The sequence below is a fragment of the Cupressus sempervirens genome, chromosome 5 (genome assembly GCF_028749045.1).
Source record: "Cupressus sempervirens isolate cs-2001-9-10 chromosome 5, ASM2874904v1, whole genome shotgun sequence".
Classification (NCBI taxonomy): Eukaryota; Viridiplantae; Streptophyta; class Pinopsida; order Cupressales; family Cupressaceae; genus Cupressus; species Cupressus sempervirens.
In genome coordinates, this window is record NC_143122.1 from 194,482,529 (window position 1) to 194,499,237 (window position 16,709).

The 16,709-nt window shown below is 32.3% G+C and overlaps 1 pseudogene; it reads left to right on the forward strand.

The window, feature by feature from the left end:
• LOC149555055 (sucrose transport protein-like) overlaps nt 1-14,444 on the forward strand; it is a 63,911-nt pseudogene extending 49,467 nt beyond the window's left edge.
• Nucleotides 14,445-16,709: the final 2,265 nt, after the last annotated feature.

A 16,709-nucleotide genomic window follows, 5' to 3' on the forward strand; every position in this document is an offset into this window, starting at 1 on the left:
ATATACATAATTAATTACTAATTAAAATTAATTACTAATTAAAATTAATTACTAATTAAAATTAATTACTAATTAAAATTAATTACTAATTACAATTAATCTAAGGAAACTTCATATCTTAATTAAACTAAGGTATTTATTATTTTTAAGTGAGGATTTGATTATTTTGTTCAATGATGACCAATCTTGTAGAGAAGCAAGGCCATTGAAATAGGAAAAATATAATTAGGCATTTTGCACAAGTAAAACATGGCTATCCCATATTGTTATCACCATATTAAACTCAACCATCATATTAAATCCAATGCAAGAAGTAAAATATAAGGAAAATCAAGAGGAGAGAGATTCAATGAGAAAATGGGAAGTTAAAACTTGTTTGGCAGAAAGTCTCATTCTCATGTGTTCATTTGTTGAGACAAACTGAAAAAAGAATAGGCCTAATAACATCCAAAAATAGGAAGGAAAGAAATTAATTGAAGAACCTAGGTACATTGCAAGTGTTAAATATTTTTTTAATATAAGATAATAAAATTCTATATTTAAATATATTTGTTGAATATAGACAAAAAATATGGAGACCCTAAGAGGTAGAAGGAGAGAAATGTGGAGATAGGGACATAGAGAAATAGAGAGGAGGAGAGAGATATATGGAGGGAAAGTGGTGTAGGGGCACCAAGGACATCTAAGCAAGCCAAGAAGGCCACGAGGACCTACAAGATGAAGGAGATTCAATTAGACAATCAGAGGCCAAATCAAATCAATTGGGCCATACTAAAGCCTCTAATGGCTTTTTGACTATATGTAATAGGATTAAAATCTAGAAGTTATTACAAGTCCTAAATGGACCAAATCTTGACTATATAAGGACCAAAAGTGTCCAAGCATCAATAGTTATTTCTAAGAGTTTAGACTAGGTCTTTAAGAAAAGGGCTTATTTTCAAATAAAGTCTCTTCTTGTTTAAATATTCAAGTATTTAAACATAGAACGACTAGTTAGGAAATGGAGGGAAAATATTTTGTTTAAACTTTAATCCTTCCTTCTCAACAATGATTGTTGGTTGGAGACAGTTATTTTAGGGAGTCATATAAAAAGAGTCTCTGATGTAATGGATAGAGTATATTGAAAGATTGGCATGTACGGACTGGTAAACAACAATATAGATATTCTGCAATTTGAATTCCATATTATGGATCTCAAACCGATTGGTTGGCCCTACAAAGTGTTTAATAAGGTTTCCTTCATTATTCCAAATGCTCTGTTGATAAGTTTCATGTTATTATAAGATTGTTGTTGCGCTAATTGAAGAACCAGTAGATTTCTTTTAATTATTTATTTGCTATAGTAGAGTTTAAAGGAAATGGACATCTTTCCATGAGGATGAATGTTTGATACTCATGGAAAGAGTAATCTAACATGAATGATATATTATTGACCAAGCACATGCAAACTTAGACAAGAAAGGAGTGAACTCAGTTAAACAGTAGCATTAAAAATGCATGCTCGGGTATAGCAGTAGAGATTCTACTCAAACAAGGGCACTTTTTGTTGACTAGAGACATTAAACAATGGCCATATGAAGGTGAATCCATTGTTATTTGGGATTGCAAGTGTGTGTAATCAGGTGATTAAGAAAACCCTAGTTTAGGGGTTTGGGAGTGCTAGTTTGGAGGTTTTGATGTTGTAGGGTATTAGAGAGTAATTCCTTTTGGGATTAAGCAATTGAAGAGGTAATAAGTCATTGTCCAAGAGTTGGGATTGATTGGATGTCTTTTGTTGATACTTCCTTTGAAAAGTCACCATCTTTATGCATAAGAAAATAGGGTACCAATCAAGGATAGTTGTGATAACCCAAAACAAACATAAGAAAATCCATGATATGTTGTATAGGGTATCAGTGAACATCAATACATTGTCACATGTCTTGAGAAAAGCCAGAATTCATTTCCATTTTAAGTATGCAACAGGCTTAAATGACAGAGAATGGGACTATTGGAACAATTTAAGAAAGTGTTGTGTGAATTAGGATATTGAAAGTGTATTGGAGCCTTAGAGTCTTTGAATTCAAATGTTAAGTTTGTGAAGCCAAATCCTAAATTTAAGAACCTTGAAGATAGTCTTGATAAGTTGCTTCTTTAAAACATTTAAGGTTGTTGATAGGCCCAAGTGCCTAAGCCTCAAATATTTGCAATTTTCTTTGTGTTTAGTATACCACCACCATTCCTCTACATCAGAAAGGGAGATGAAGAGATATATAGAGATATACATGATGAGATAGATAGATAGAACAAAAGGAGATATAAAGAAAAGATGAGAGTGAAACAACATATTTAGAGATAAACAAAGTCACAAAGGAAGAAGCTTATAGAAATTGAGAAGATCCTTGTCATGCATTGTCAGAGAAGAACAAGGCATCCAAGTAAACAACAAGCTCTAAATGTTATTCAAAGAGGTTTATCACATCAATATAAGTTAGAGAAGAAGAGAAAATAAGATCACAAATAGACTCGTTGTAAGTGAGACTCTATAGATGGAAAACATATGCACAAAATTACCCATTAAAAGCTATGTTATCTTAACACAAAAGTTCTATGATGTTTAAGGTAAACCATAAAGAAACTTCAGAGGGGAGAGCTAGAGATTTTGAGAAAGGAATAATAAGCTACCTTAAATCTTAGGGCACTAAACAAAAGACAAATTTTCTCTAAAACAAGGAAAATATTGCTCTAACAAAGTTTTCCTCAATGATAAGAAATCTTAGAACATTGACAAGGATGGCAATTTTTTGTTAGTTTGTTTAGAAGTTTTCTCTAAAATAAATCATCCTCAAATCTAAAATAGTAAATATTTTACGATAACAAATTGGTCCTTTTCTTTGATCATTTTGTCTGAAAACTAACTATGAATTATTAATTTTAAACAAAATTCTAACAAAAAGAAACTTTAAGAATATATTCAATAGCTAATGACAAGCTTTAAAAAATATCAATATTTGAACTCTAAAAATATTATAAAACAAGAGTTGTGATACAACAGGAGTCCCACCTAATGCAATTGTAAATTAAGATTGAAATGAAAAAAATTCTTGTGACTTTGATAAAATGTTTAGTATAAAGTTTAGATATATTTTTATTAATAAATAGTAAATAAAATGTTGATTTTCTAAAGTGTAATTTTATTATATTTTATCATATATAGTTGTATGTTAAATTGTATAAATATTAAAGTTTAGTTTTATAAAAAATTAAAATTTCATATTCGAGAAAAATAATCCTTCTTTAATTTTAATATCGGCGTTGGAGAACATATAAAGTGTAATGAAGGAATATTTTAAATTTTTGAAAACAAAAAATGAAAAAAACCACTAGCAAAAATATCACCAATCAATAAGAAACAAGAAATAGTTTTTACAAAATAAGAAATAAAAATAACACATTACAAAACTTTACAAATATAACTTAATATTTTTATAATGCACTCAAACAAATTATAGAAAATGAAGTGAAAACTAATAATCCACGTCTTATATTTGCTTTGCACATATCTTGGGCACACCCATTCCACACCAAACTACAATTGCTATTTACAAATTGTTATATATCACGAGTATCAATAACCTCTCTATATAAGTATATCCATTTGTATCCATTCAATTTCAAGATTTTAAGGATTAAAAAATATAATATATCCATTGTGTCAACCCCAACGTGTCACATTATAAACAAAATTGCTAAACGTCACATTATAAACAATTTTTCTAAACGTGTATTACAGATTTTTGTTTTATTTTATTTAATTTATAAATCGAAAGGTGTCTAATTCAAAAAACTAGGTCTTAAATGGTTATACTTTAAAGATATAAGGATATAAAAAGCTCCATTGAAGTCAATGGTTCACATTTGAAGCTTTGGCGTTTTCAAATAGGTCTTTAATTAATGAAAATGAACTTTTTCCACCTCGGAAATCTTTTGGCAGATCTTTGAAGTTCAATAATAAAATAATTAAACAAAGTCATCTCTAGATTTGATTTGCATAAATATTTCTTGAGATTGTGATATCATGATCATGATGTCAACAACTGTCTATTTCAATTAGATTTATATTTTAGACCATAATATAAAATATGAATGGGTGGAGGACTATTTTTACATAACACAAATGACTTTTTCATTTTCAATAGCAAACTTAAGGATACTATTTTTGATGTTTAATAAATATTATGTATTTATGATATAAATTTTTAAAAACTTTTATGTTAAAATTAATTCAAGATTAAAAAAATAATGATACAATTTTATGTTAAGAAATAGTTTATTTTATAGTGTGTTGGTTAAGTAGTAATAATTTTTGTTGTACTTATTAAAATTTCAATTCTTATTAGATTGTGATTATGAATTTATAATTGAAAATCATATTAATTTGTTTTGTAAAATAATTAAACTTATATATTAGTATAATGATTATATTGATAATAATTTAATTTATAATAATCATTACACATTATTACTTGACATACATATCATATTATAAAAACTTTTCCTTCTGTAAATAAATATTTATAGGCATCATCCAATTGATATGCTAGAAAAACAAATTCTTATAAACCATTAAAAAAAATTAGAATCAACAAAGTTGAATAAAAAAATTACAATTAATTTTGATAAAATATCATATAACATAGACATAAATAAACTTTAAGAGTTCACATGTTTCATGAAGGCATATTATAATTCCTAGGTGTCTAAGTTGGCGCAAACAATTAAAGTCAAAGTCATCATATAATAATTATGAGTGGAGAATCAAAAGTGCCATTGCAATTATTGTTTGGTTGCACTTTGAACCTAGTTCAACTTATCTACAAAGCACCATTCAACTATTTTAGGGAAGGATTTAAATTAATTAATAATTAAAAAATGTTAAGAGGTACAAATATTTATAATTTTTTTAAAAGTATTTTAAAAATATTTTAAAGATTAATCTTATATAGTGAATAATAATTCAATAAGTATCTATTACAAAAACATTAATTTATAATTGTTGTTAGTCAATAGTGATTCAGTAATTATCTATTATAAAGACAATTAATTTATACTTCTCTTTTTATTTACATGGTAAGTGCCCTAAACATTTAGTGAATGAATTTGTATATCAAACATTTGTTTATTCCTATAATTTATGAAATTATGATACACTATGTACAATAAATTAAATAGATAGAAAAGTACATTTTGACAACATTAAAATTTAAATATATGGCCTTATACTTAGAAATCATAAAATATTTAGTTGTATGATAATAATAGTTTTTACAAGGGCACACGATTATACAAACAAATTCCAAAAAAAGAAGTAATGATTATAATTTATGAATTTGTGCAAGATCATTGTAAAATATTGAATTTAATAATTTGAGGTCAACACATCATAAATAGTATGGAGAAAATGGGGAAAGTACACCAAGGCTCTATCAACTTCTCTCATGAAAATGCTTGATATGTACCATTTTTTATTCAACCATTTTCTAGATACATTATAAGTACTATTTACATTTCATGCGTTTTCTTTTCAAGTAGTTTAAATTTATCATTTTTAAATTTAATTATAAAATTAATACATTGTGCATAGTTAGATGCAAGATTTTTAACTTAATAATTTCTATAACATAATTTTCCATAATTTGATTTGATTGGATGAATCATTTTAACTCTTATATGAACCCGATTTCATCCATTGTAAAACATGATACATTGATACTTTTAAAGATTTTTAATATTATATTTTACAAATTATTTTTTTCATTAATTAAAAATATTATAGATACTTATATTATACAATATTTTAAGAAATACTATTATACATATTATTATAAAAATACTATATAATATTTTTATTAATTTAAATATCCTACATACTATAATAAATTTATTAAATGAAAATTAAATTTATACTAAAACTAACAACAAGTACTAAGCCATTATATGACACTTATTTTAACATTGTTATGCTAGTGCTTAAGTTTAAAAGCATAGACAAAGATGCCAAAATGTGCATCTATTAAAGAAAATGCATATAATCATTCACACTATACCTTGTATCTTAATAATCCTATACTAACAATAATTGCATTAAAAAGAACTCTCTTATACTTTTTATGTTATGTCGAGAATCTTCCTCATACATTATTTGATTGGCTCTTTAATTAAATTTGATGTTTATCATGTCAAAAATGCCACAAGGGAATCTACCCATTAAAAACATTAACTAAACTTCAAGAGACCATTGGCACTTTTTAAAAAGTTAAATTTATTCATCAAAATTGTTAAGTATAGTGTTCATCTAATTGAAATAATATAGACTATACCATATTAACACCTCACTAAAAAGCACAATAGATACTAGATATAAATTGCATGAATAGTTTTTTATTCTAAGAAATTTAACTATTTTGAATATCTATCATGAATTACAATCTCATTTATGGAGTTGGGTTAATGGAAAAAATAAAATTAATCTTAATTTTCTCAAATCCTTCTAGTTGGTAATTTTATAAAATAATAATAAAGAAGTTGAGACCACTTCTTATCGCCATTTTATTTAACTTTAACTTCAATTCACCAAGTAATCTTCTTTAAGCTAATCTGATCTAATTGCATGCATGAATGATTGAAAGCAATAAAATGTTTATAAGAGTTGACACAATATTTGGTAACCCAAAAACCTTCCAAATAAAAAGTAAAACTAGGGTGGGGATGATACCAACAAGCTTTAGTATTGCAGTATAAAGTTGGCTTGTTAAGGCTTACAAATGACCAATTCTGGTGATCTGCCTTGTTAGGAGCAATAAGGACTATTACGTCCACCTTGTAAAAGGATTTATACAATACAATGAAGTATGCACTCAGTTAGGAGATTCAGCATGAGATTGTTAAGTCCACCTTGTTAGAGGATTTGATTGATGCACCTGTTAGGATGAACTAGTGGTTGGCCTCTACTCTGTAACTCAGTTTACTGATTAAGATTCCTTTGATGTAAAATGATGATCACCTTGCTATGGTAGATGAGACTCTTCTTTTCCTTATAATACTTGTAGCCTTTTTCTTCTAATTCAAATTCATACTTATTACTCATTCATATTCATTCTCCTTTGGATATGACAATATATCTTGCATATATAGCAATCCAAATAATTACCTTATGGAGTCATCTACAATACCAATTTCAACAATCTTTACTAAGTCGGCTCAATGCTATAATCTAGGTTCTAAAAACCACTCGAGTGATATTCTGACACTTGAAAATCATAGTCAATGTAGTAAGCTCTGGCACTCGATTGACATTGGTGCTCAGTCCACATTGGTCACTTAGGAGTAGGCATGAACTTGGTTAGCACTGATGACTCAACAAGCACTGAAGAATTTATTTGACACTAAAGGGCTTGATTGATATTGTAGATCGATCAACACTACCTTCTTTTTGCTTGGTTAACATAGATAGCTTGGTACATATTGTTAGCTCGGTTAACACTACTTCCTGCTTGGTTCACATTGTGAAGCTCGACTTACACTACTTTCTGCTTGTGAAGCTCGGTAGACTCTGTAAAGCTTGGTAGCAATGTAACCAACCAAATGATTAAGTGTTTAGGCACTAATTGAAAAATTATTTGACCATAAGGTCAACAATCTTCCCCTTTCGCATTAATGACAAAAACACTTATCATATCAAAATTGAACACATAAAAAATATAAGTCAAAATTCCTCGATCAATGTACTTAGGTTTGTAACTTAGTTTTGACTGTTGTGTTGATACTTGGTTGATACTGACACTATTTTTTCTTTTTCAAAATTATTTTTGTAGCTTTCTTGTACATATATTTCCCCCTTTATAGATATATTCCTTCTTTGCATTTTCCCTTGTATATATATAAATCTTCCTTTTTGTATGATATAATTATTTCCCCCTTTTTTGACACAAATGCCAAAAAAATTGCACATTCACGAGGTAACACCAAAATGTGAAAGGAAATCACTATGTACCTTCACAATTGTGGACATTGTTTTGTCCCAATTATCTTGCAAAACTTTGGAACTGTGCAAAGCTATTTCGACTTCAGCTGATAATTCCATCATATGATTAACAATTGAAAAGTTGTTGTCATGGATTAATGTTTTAGCATGAAAAATATTTTTTTTCATTACATCCATGTTGGGAATTATCAAACTCTGAATATCTACCAGTGTAGCTCAGATTCTGGCTTCTTCTCTCAACAATTCTTCTTGTGAGTCTGTCAGATACTCGATCTTGATGAAATGTGTAGAGCTAGTGCTTGCATCAAGTGACAACTAATGTGCACTTGCCTTCATGTTAGTATCTATCTCAGACAAATTTTCCTTTATTTCCTTCATTAAATTTTTAGTATCACTTAACTTTACAAATAAGGAAACAACATTATTTAAAAAACCTTCAAAATTAATAAGAATGGTGGACAATTCCACTTGATCAATAGAAATTTTTTGTGCCACCTTCTCCAAAACTTTGTAATCAAACTTTCTTTTTGCCCTTTGTAGTAGTTTTTCTTGGCCATTCAGATCTTCGTTAAACTTGTCAACTTTGTCAACAAGTTGATCCTATATAGGTTTCTTTTTCTTCAATTTGAATACTAAGTGCATCAAAAAATATTCCTTTTATGTGTTCTAGCACTTGATTCCTCTTCTTCCTTCCTACTCTCAACTTCTGTTGTTTTTCCCTTTTCTTCCAAAGCTCTCCAAGGGTGTCTATATCTTCTGGAGTGAGATTAGAGGTATCCCAATTTGGAATAACTATATCCTCATCCAGGTCAATTTCATCAATGGAGGCTTTTACTTTTTTACCCTTTTCCTTTGAAATAGAGGAAGAAATATTTTCCTTTCCTTTACTTAAATCCTTAGTGCTCGACTAAGGCTTAACCTCAACTATCATTGCATTTACTATTGAATCACTAGTAGTAGAAATAACATTACTAATTTAAGAAACAACAATAGTAGGAGTATTTACAATATCTTGTTGTGACTTGGTATGGCAAGGAGCTATGAAGGGTGGAGCCTACTACTTGGTAGATGAAGTGGTAGTAACAACACTCATCATTGCACTTGGTAGGATAGCTCCAATAGTCAATTGAGTGCTCAATGGAAAAATGTCTAATTCAATTGTCTGTGACTTAGTAGTAACCTTCTTTGAACTTGATATAATCAATGTTTTTCTCGAAGAATTAGGAAGGGAGGCCATTACCTCTACTACAATCTTCTCAAGATCAGACTCTTGGATATCCTGAATCTCAGGTACATCCTCACTGACTGTATGATCATCCACATCCTCTTTATTATCTTTCTCAATATCATCTTCCTCATCATCAACATCATCTACTTGTACGACCTCCTTAGTGGGATTACAACAAGAAATCTATAGATTTTTTTCCATGTATTTGTCCTTTATTGTACAATAGATTCATTATCTTTGGAGGACAAAATCAAGAATGCATTGAACTTAGGAGTTAGCTTTTGTTAATGGCTGGTCAATGCTCCCTTCACTTCCTTGTTTGAAAGATCTAGCATAACTTTCCTCAAGGTTTGTTCCTTGATATCCCTTGCAACTGCTAAAACATTATCCCATTAAGGTGCAACTGCCTTAAGTATAACATCTAGAACTTGGTTTCTCAATTCACTTAGAGCATATTTCCCTTTATCCATTTTTACTACTAAGGCTTCTTCAATTTATTTTTTCTCTTCCTTACTCCTAGTCTCATACTTAAGTGATTTTAATATGTCATACCTCCTCCTTTTGTGAGTCTTCTCAATCTTTCTTCAAAGGTAGGAGTAGACTTCTGAAAAGTTAGTTTCTTCTCTTCTTCTTCATCATCTTCTTGAAGTTTGAGCTTCTTTCTTGACTTGGCAGGGCTTTTGGTGAAGAATGCAGGAGAGGACGTTGTAGCTTTCTTTTTTATAGTTACTTTTCCCTTTTTCTTTGGAGGTTCCTTTTTTGTTTCTTCCTCTTTTTCTTCTTCATGTCCCTCTTCTTCTTCTTCTTTAATGTCATCTCCCTTTCCTTCTGTGAGAAGAAGAGGGGAACCAAATTTCTTTCTTTCCCTTTGAATCTTTTCAACTATCATTCTTCCTCTCTTTAGGGCCTGAGGAATCTTGATTTCCAAAGAAATCTTGGGCTTTGCCTCTTCATTTATGCCAAAATATGGTGCCTTTGGATCCACAGGCTCATTGAAAAGAGCCTTAATGATATCTCTTGTGTCATCAATAATTACCTCATAAAGAAGAGGTTTTACCGATGCCACCCTTGGTCTAACTACTTGAATATGCACCTTGTCACAATCCACAAGGAAACATATATCTTGCTTGTAGTCATTAACTAGATATTTGGGCATTCTAAATCTACTCTGCATCCTTTCCTTAAAGCTCTCCAAATATGCATCCATGGTGCCCTCAAAATTATGTCCCATTTCAGCTATAAACTCATTGATATGATATAAAATAGACATGTCTTTCTTCCATACTATAGTTCCTCTTGAAGGGAAAAAATTATGAACATAAAAGAATAAACATACAAGAAGTGATCCAAACTTACACAGATCAGTAGTGGATGCTTGGATGCTCTCCATGTTCTTATTTAACTAGCTCATCTACAAGTTATTTAGGTCAAAGGATAGATTGTTCTTGACCACCTTGAATGCTAAGTCTATAGCTTCACGTAGAACACTGTTAAGTTGGTTGGAGCTATAAATTTTGTGAGCAATTACATGTATTCCAAACTTAATTTCCATATCTATGATTCCATTAAACTTCATTCCTCTACCATCCCATTTGGTAAAAGTCTTTTTCGCTAGCTCAACCTAACATAGGGTTTTTGTAGTTTTAGGTATGTCTAGCATAGAAAATCCAGTAACCCTATGAATCATTTCTTCATTATTAGGATAGGTTGGTCAAGCTAAAATTTCATTTCATGGACAAAACTTAGAATAAACCTAATCCCCTTAATTTGGAAATCCCTCAGCATATGTAGATTGTGGGTTAAACCCTTCATTTCTAGATGCTTATGGTTGGGTTTTAAATTTCCATCCACACATAACTTCTCATATGCTTGATTCATCTCAAAAGTACCCAATTATTGAATCAAATAGTGGTAAAATGACCTAATATCATGGATTAAAAGTACCTTTGGAGGAAGTTTCAAAAGTGCACCAATTGGGTCCAATTCCTTTATGATCACCGAACAAAGTTTGAACTTTAGGTTCATGGGCGCTACATTTCTTATCAACATCTGATAACCCTTCTTAACCTTGCTACTTGATGAAGAAGCTATTATGCTCGGTGATGTGAAGATAATTCTTTGAAAAATATTATATGAATTATTCAGGGGCTCAGGTATGCTTTTCTCTATTTGCTTTGAAATTTGCGATAAAAAATAAACCTTTCAATTCTTCCCTTTTAACAAAAATTATGTCTTCAAGTCACCATTAATGCATTGTATAGATGATAGCTTGGTGAATTGAGCTTTCTCATTCAATTGATTCATTCTTTCTTGAGATTTTATCATCCTTGCACTGGTTTGCCTTTCAATTTTGAGATCATTCTGCAATCTTTCATTGTATGTCCTCAAATTGATAATCTCTTAACTTGCACAATTAAGTTGACTTATCAAATCCTATTTCTGAAGAGATAGGTGTTGAATTTCATTGTCCTTTTCTTCTATCTTTTTAGTTTTCAATCTTTCTCTCCATTTTATATGTCCTTTCATTCCATGTCTTCACACATTCTGACTGACTAAATTTCTTGTTAGCTTTTTAGTTTTCTGTGAGATTCTTCTCAAGTAGATCTTTGATTGTAGCATTAGATTCATGTGAACTTCTATCTTGGAAAATGTCTTTAGTTCTTTCTTTTGGGTAAAGATTGTGATTCATCTGTGTTGCTAGGTCTTTTCTTCTTTTCAAGGATTGAGAGAGTTTCTCTTTCATTTTCTTGAATTGTTCCATGGCCAATTGCAAATCCAATTTTTCATTTTCAAAAGCTTTCTTAATTCTATACACTTGCATTGCCTCTGATCTTTTCTCAAGCTACTAAACTTCTAATGTGAGAACCAAATGCTCTGATACCAATTGTTAGAAATGTATGGTGGGCTAGGTGATTGAGAGTGGGGGGGGGGGGGGGGGGGATGAATTAGGAACCAATAAAACTTTAACTTCAATTTACCAATTAATCCTCTTTAAGATAATTTGATCTAATTGCATGCATGAATGACTGAAAGCAATAAAAGATTCATAAGAGTTGACATAATATTTGGTAACCTAGAAACCTTCCAAATAGAAAGTAAAATTGGGGCGGGAATGATAGCAACAAGATTTAGTACTGTAGTATAAAGTTGTATTGTTAGGGCCTACAAATGATCATTTCTAGTGATCTACCCTATTAGGAGAAATAAGGTTTGTTAGGTCCACCTTGTAAAAGGATTTATAAAATACAATGAAGTATGTATTCGGTTAGGATATTTAGCGCAAGACTATTAAGTCCATCTTGTTAGAGGATTTTATTGATACACCTATTGTAGACACCTGAATCTGATTACACTGCTTCGGTAATCTTATTTAGCTATCTCTAAAGCCATCATTAATTAAATTCTTATTTAATTAATCCTTTTTCCATCCCCTAGCTGATTAATTTAATTAATCATCTATAGTCCTAATTGATAAATCAAATAACCCATTATTTATCAATTAATCCTATTCTCCTATCTAATTCCAAAACCCTCATTTATTAAATAAATCTATTTGATAAAAAATGCCCTCAAATATAATAACCCTTAAACTATCCTAAATCCTCCATTTAGCCTAATCCACCCCATCCACCCATACTAACCTAGCTTAGCCACTAACTCACCCACCCTCATGAATTCCATCCACTTGCACATCTCTAACATCCTTAATCTAATCCTAAACCAAGCCTAATCCCCCCCTAACATTGTCACATTCCCTAAGTGAGCTTAAGACTTTCCTAAGCCAAATCAAAGTCTCCTCCCTCAAAATATCCCAACCATAAAACTTTATCCCAACCACAAAGCCTTCAATGCTCTTACATGCCCTTAAAAGCTCTTACAAGCCATTATGAGGGCCATTTAAGGCCTTGAGCCTCCTTTGTTGACTCATCCTTTCCCTTTCTTCCATCCACTTACCCTGTGACATGTGTCACTCCTTGATTGGTTGTAAGGAAGCACAATCCATGTGCTCTTCTCTCATGCAATCTGAGCCCTCCATAAGCTTTCATCTCTCCTTGCATCTTAACCCTCCATCTCTCAAGCCCTTGGCCTATAAATTAGATCCCCTTCCAAGCCATTTCATCACAATCTTTGAGGTAAAGTTATAATGTTAGTTTGAAAAGCCAAATCCACATCAAAGCCATCATCCACACCAAAAATCCCAAATTCATTGAAGCTATTTTGAAACTTGAGCATATATCCCAAATCTACACAATAGACTCATCCCTAAATCAAGTGACCATCCTCATTGGGAGAGCCATTCCATGGCTCATATTCTTATTTGAGGATTTCACTTTGTCTATCTCATATGTTATGATTATTATGCTAGTTAATGCTTTGGTCTTTTAATAGATTAGTGTTTCTTGCTAACATATTTCTCATATACATTTTGGCATGCCCAGTGGGACCCCGTAAGGGTCATTTTAATCTCTATTTTGTTAGTTTCACATACTTTTTCATGTTTTTACTAACCATGGGAAACTAACATTTTGTGCTTTAAATTTTGTGTCTTTGTCTTGTGGTTCTTGCTTGCAGGGTACTATTGACCGCCGCAAGAACGCACATACAACCCTATAAGAGGTTTTGACCCAGTCAACCTTAAGAAATAAAACTCTTTTGCATCCCCGTGACCCCAGGAACACGATCCCACGATGCAGGAACGCTGCTACTCTCTAGCGAGAATGCCAACCTGCGACTACAAGTTCACACTTCATCACAAATAAGCCTTTGCCACTTATCCTGCACTTGGCTCTGCATCCCTGCTGACTAATCCTCCAGTGAGATCATCATTCCCACTTGTAGGAACATGCCTAAGAATAGCGAGATTGTCATTCTTTCTTGCGAGAAAATGAACTGTATTCTTTTCATCTGTAATCATTAATTTTCCTACGAAACTGTCATTCTCGCGTTGCGGGAACGTTGTAAAAGACACAAACTAGTGGGATCTCTTTGTTAAAAATGAGCTCACTAGTTTTATTTTAAGTTTTCACCAATTTTTTCTGGCATTCTTGCACCTTAGGAGGCTTGCGAGAACGCATCCCCGCAAAATCAAACTCCAGTGAGATTGTCATTCCCGCTTGCAGGAACATGTTTGAGAGAAGCGAGATTGTCATTCCTGTGAACAGGAACTCCAACAGGATCACCTTGTCTATCTAACCAAAACTTTACTTCACATTTGTCACATTCCTACTGATAATTCTCACATTCTTTCGACTGCGAGAACGCATTCTTAAGCCACAAGTTCGCTCTGATATCTGCTTGGTTCATCTTTTTAAACATTTTTTAGTGCATGTTTTTATTCTAACTTGTTTTCTACAGGTTTAATCATCATAATCATTTTAAATTTAAAAAAAAATAAAAATAAAAAATAAAAATCAAATGAAGTGTTAGCAAGATTAATGCTCATTCAAGAGATTTTCTAACTTAGAAAAACCACTAAAAACCCAAGTGAGTGGGGTTTGATTTGCGTGGAGCACTTAACACCCTCTTAGGAAGACTCATCCCCATAGATGGTGCTGATATTGCAACCAATGGTTAAATTGATGGATGATTAAAGAGGGTGAGTCCAACTACAAACTCACTCAAAGAATCTTTAATTAGTTTTCGTAACTTAGAAAATTTCTAAAATGTGGATTCTTTTTATGCCCAAAATTGAAGTGTGAGATATTGCAATGGTTAATTGATCCTTTGCATTCAAGATTGAGTTTTTTTGTTTTAAGCATGCATTCCAAGAAAGGTTCATTTTAATCCATGGATTCAAGATTATGTTTGAGCAACATTCATTCAAAGGAAAAATGTTTAAACATTCAAGTTCATTTTAAGAAAAACCTGCAAAAAACATGATTAGTTTTGTTGCTCCAACCTGCAATGCGAAAAAAAGTAATTTGATTAGTCACCCAAAATCTTTCAAAATGAAAGCTTAACTATGGATATTTTTTAAAAAACTTTTTTTGTTCTTTTTTATATTACACATATCAAAAAGAACAAAAAAAGTTAAATTTTTTATCTAGGGTAATCTAGCTTTGTCACTTGTTATCCCTCATCACCTTGAGCTAAAGGTTGGGATCCACAAGTGGTCAATGTCGTGTTCTTCCTAAAGGATCATCAGTCTATCCTTAAGTTGATAGAATCACCACCAAGCTTGCACATAGGAAAGCAGATCTTTCATGCCTTGGCAACATATATTTGAAGTTAGAATCCCCAACCCAATCCTCCTTAGGTTTTGTCATATAGCTTTGCCTCAACCTAGGAAATCATTTGCATAGAAAAGCCTTCCCCTTTTGCATCCATTAGCATTGTTGCATCTCATCCCTAGGAGCATTCTGCATTTTCATGCCACCCATCACTCACTTAGCCAAGAAGAAGAAGGAAACAATGGACCCCTATCATTTGGATCAAACAGCTTCGCTCCCCTTGAGCAGTCAACCATCCTTCAGCCCAGAGAACACTATACCATCACCTACTAACATTGAAGCTTTCATGAACCAACCAAGAAATGCAGTATTGGTGAACACCATTATAGACAAGAACAAAGAAACAATCATGGCTAACTTTCAAAGGGACAACATAGGAGCCTTCGACTTTGGAAGACCTCCTCCCTTATCAGATCCATCTCACCTGTTGTTTGTGCAACTCCCACCACCCATAGGCTCTTATGATTCGAATTATCCTCAATATGTGCCAAAACAAGAGCCTCAACCCACCCCATATGATCCAACAGACCCAAACATACCAGCCTCCACTCAAGTTTAAATCTCCCTTCCGCAAGCCAATCCAGCCACCACCACTCCACCATTGGTCCATACCACTCCATCCCAAACCCCCTTTTCCCAAAACACCTCACCATTAAGTCCCTTCACTATTGCTGCTGCTGCTCTCCAACCCAGCCTTCCAAATCCACCCATCTCCCAAATTAGTACTAGTATCTTTGGCCAACCTCAACAATATACAACCAGGATGCCACCCATGGGGCCAAGTAATCAACCTTTCATCACCCCCAGCTTGTTTACCTAAGCTCAGAGCACAATTCCATCATTTCGACTAGGTCCTTGGAGCTCAGTGCCATTAGCCACAAATCCACAAGCTACTACCCTCACTCCATAAAGCTATTAAACCCCACCAGCTACTACCAATGTTCTGCCAAGCTCTTAAGTGACCCAAGCTCCTGCCACCACTCTACCAAGCTTTCAAATCTAGCCACCAAGCTATCAAACCCCATCAATTCCATTTCCAAGCTTTCAATTCCAACCACCTCCACCACCAACTAATCCATTACCTCCTATTACCAGCTATTTTTCTATGCCACTTCTAGGAGGAAATCCACCACCACCAACCACTAGTTACTTGGCCTCTTTTGCCATGCAGATACCTTCCCAAATGGGGGCACAACCCACATATATTGGTCAAAATCCTCAAATCCAA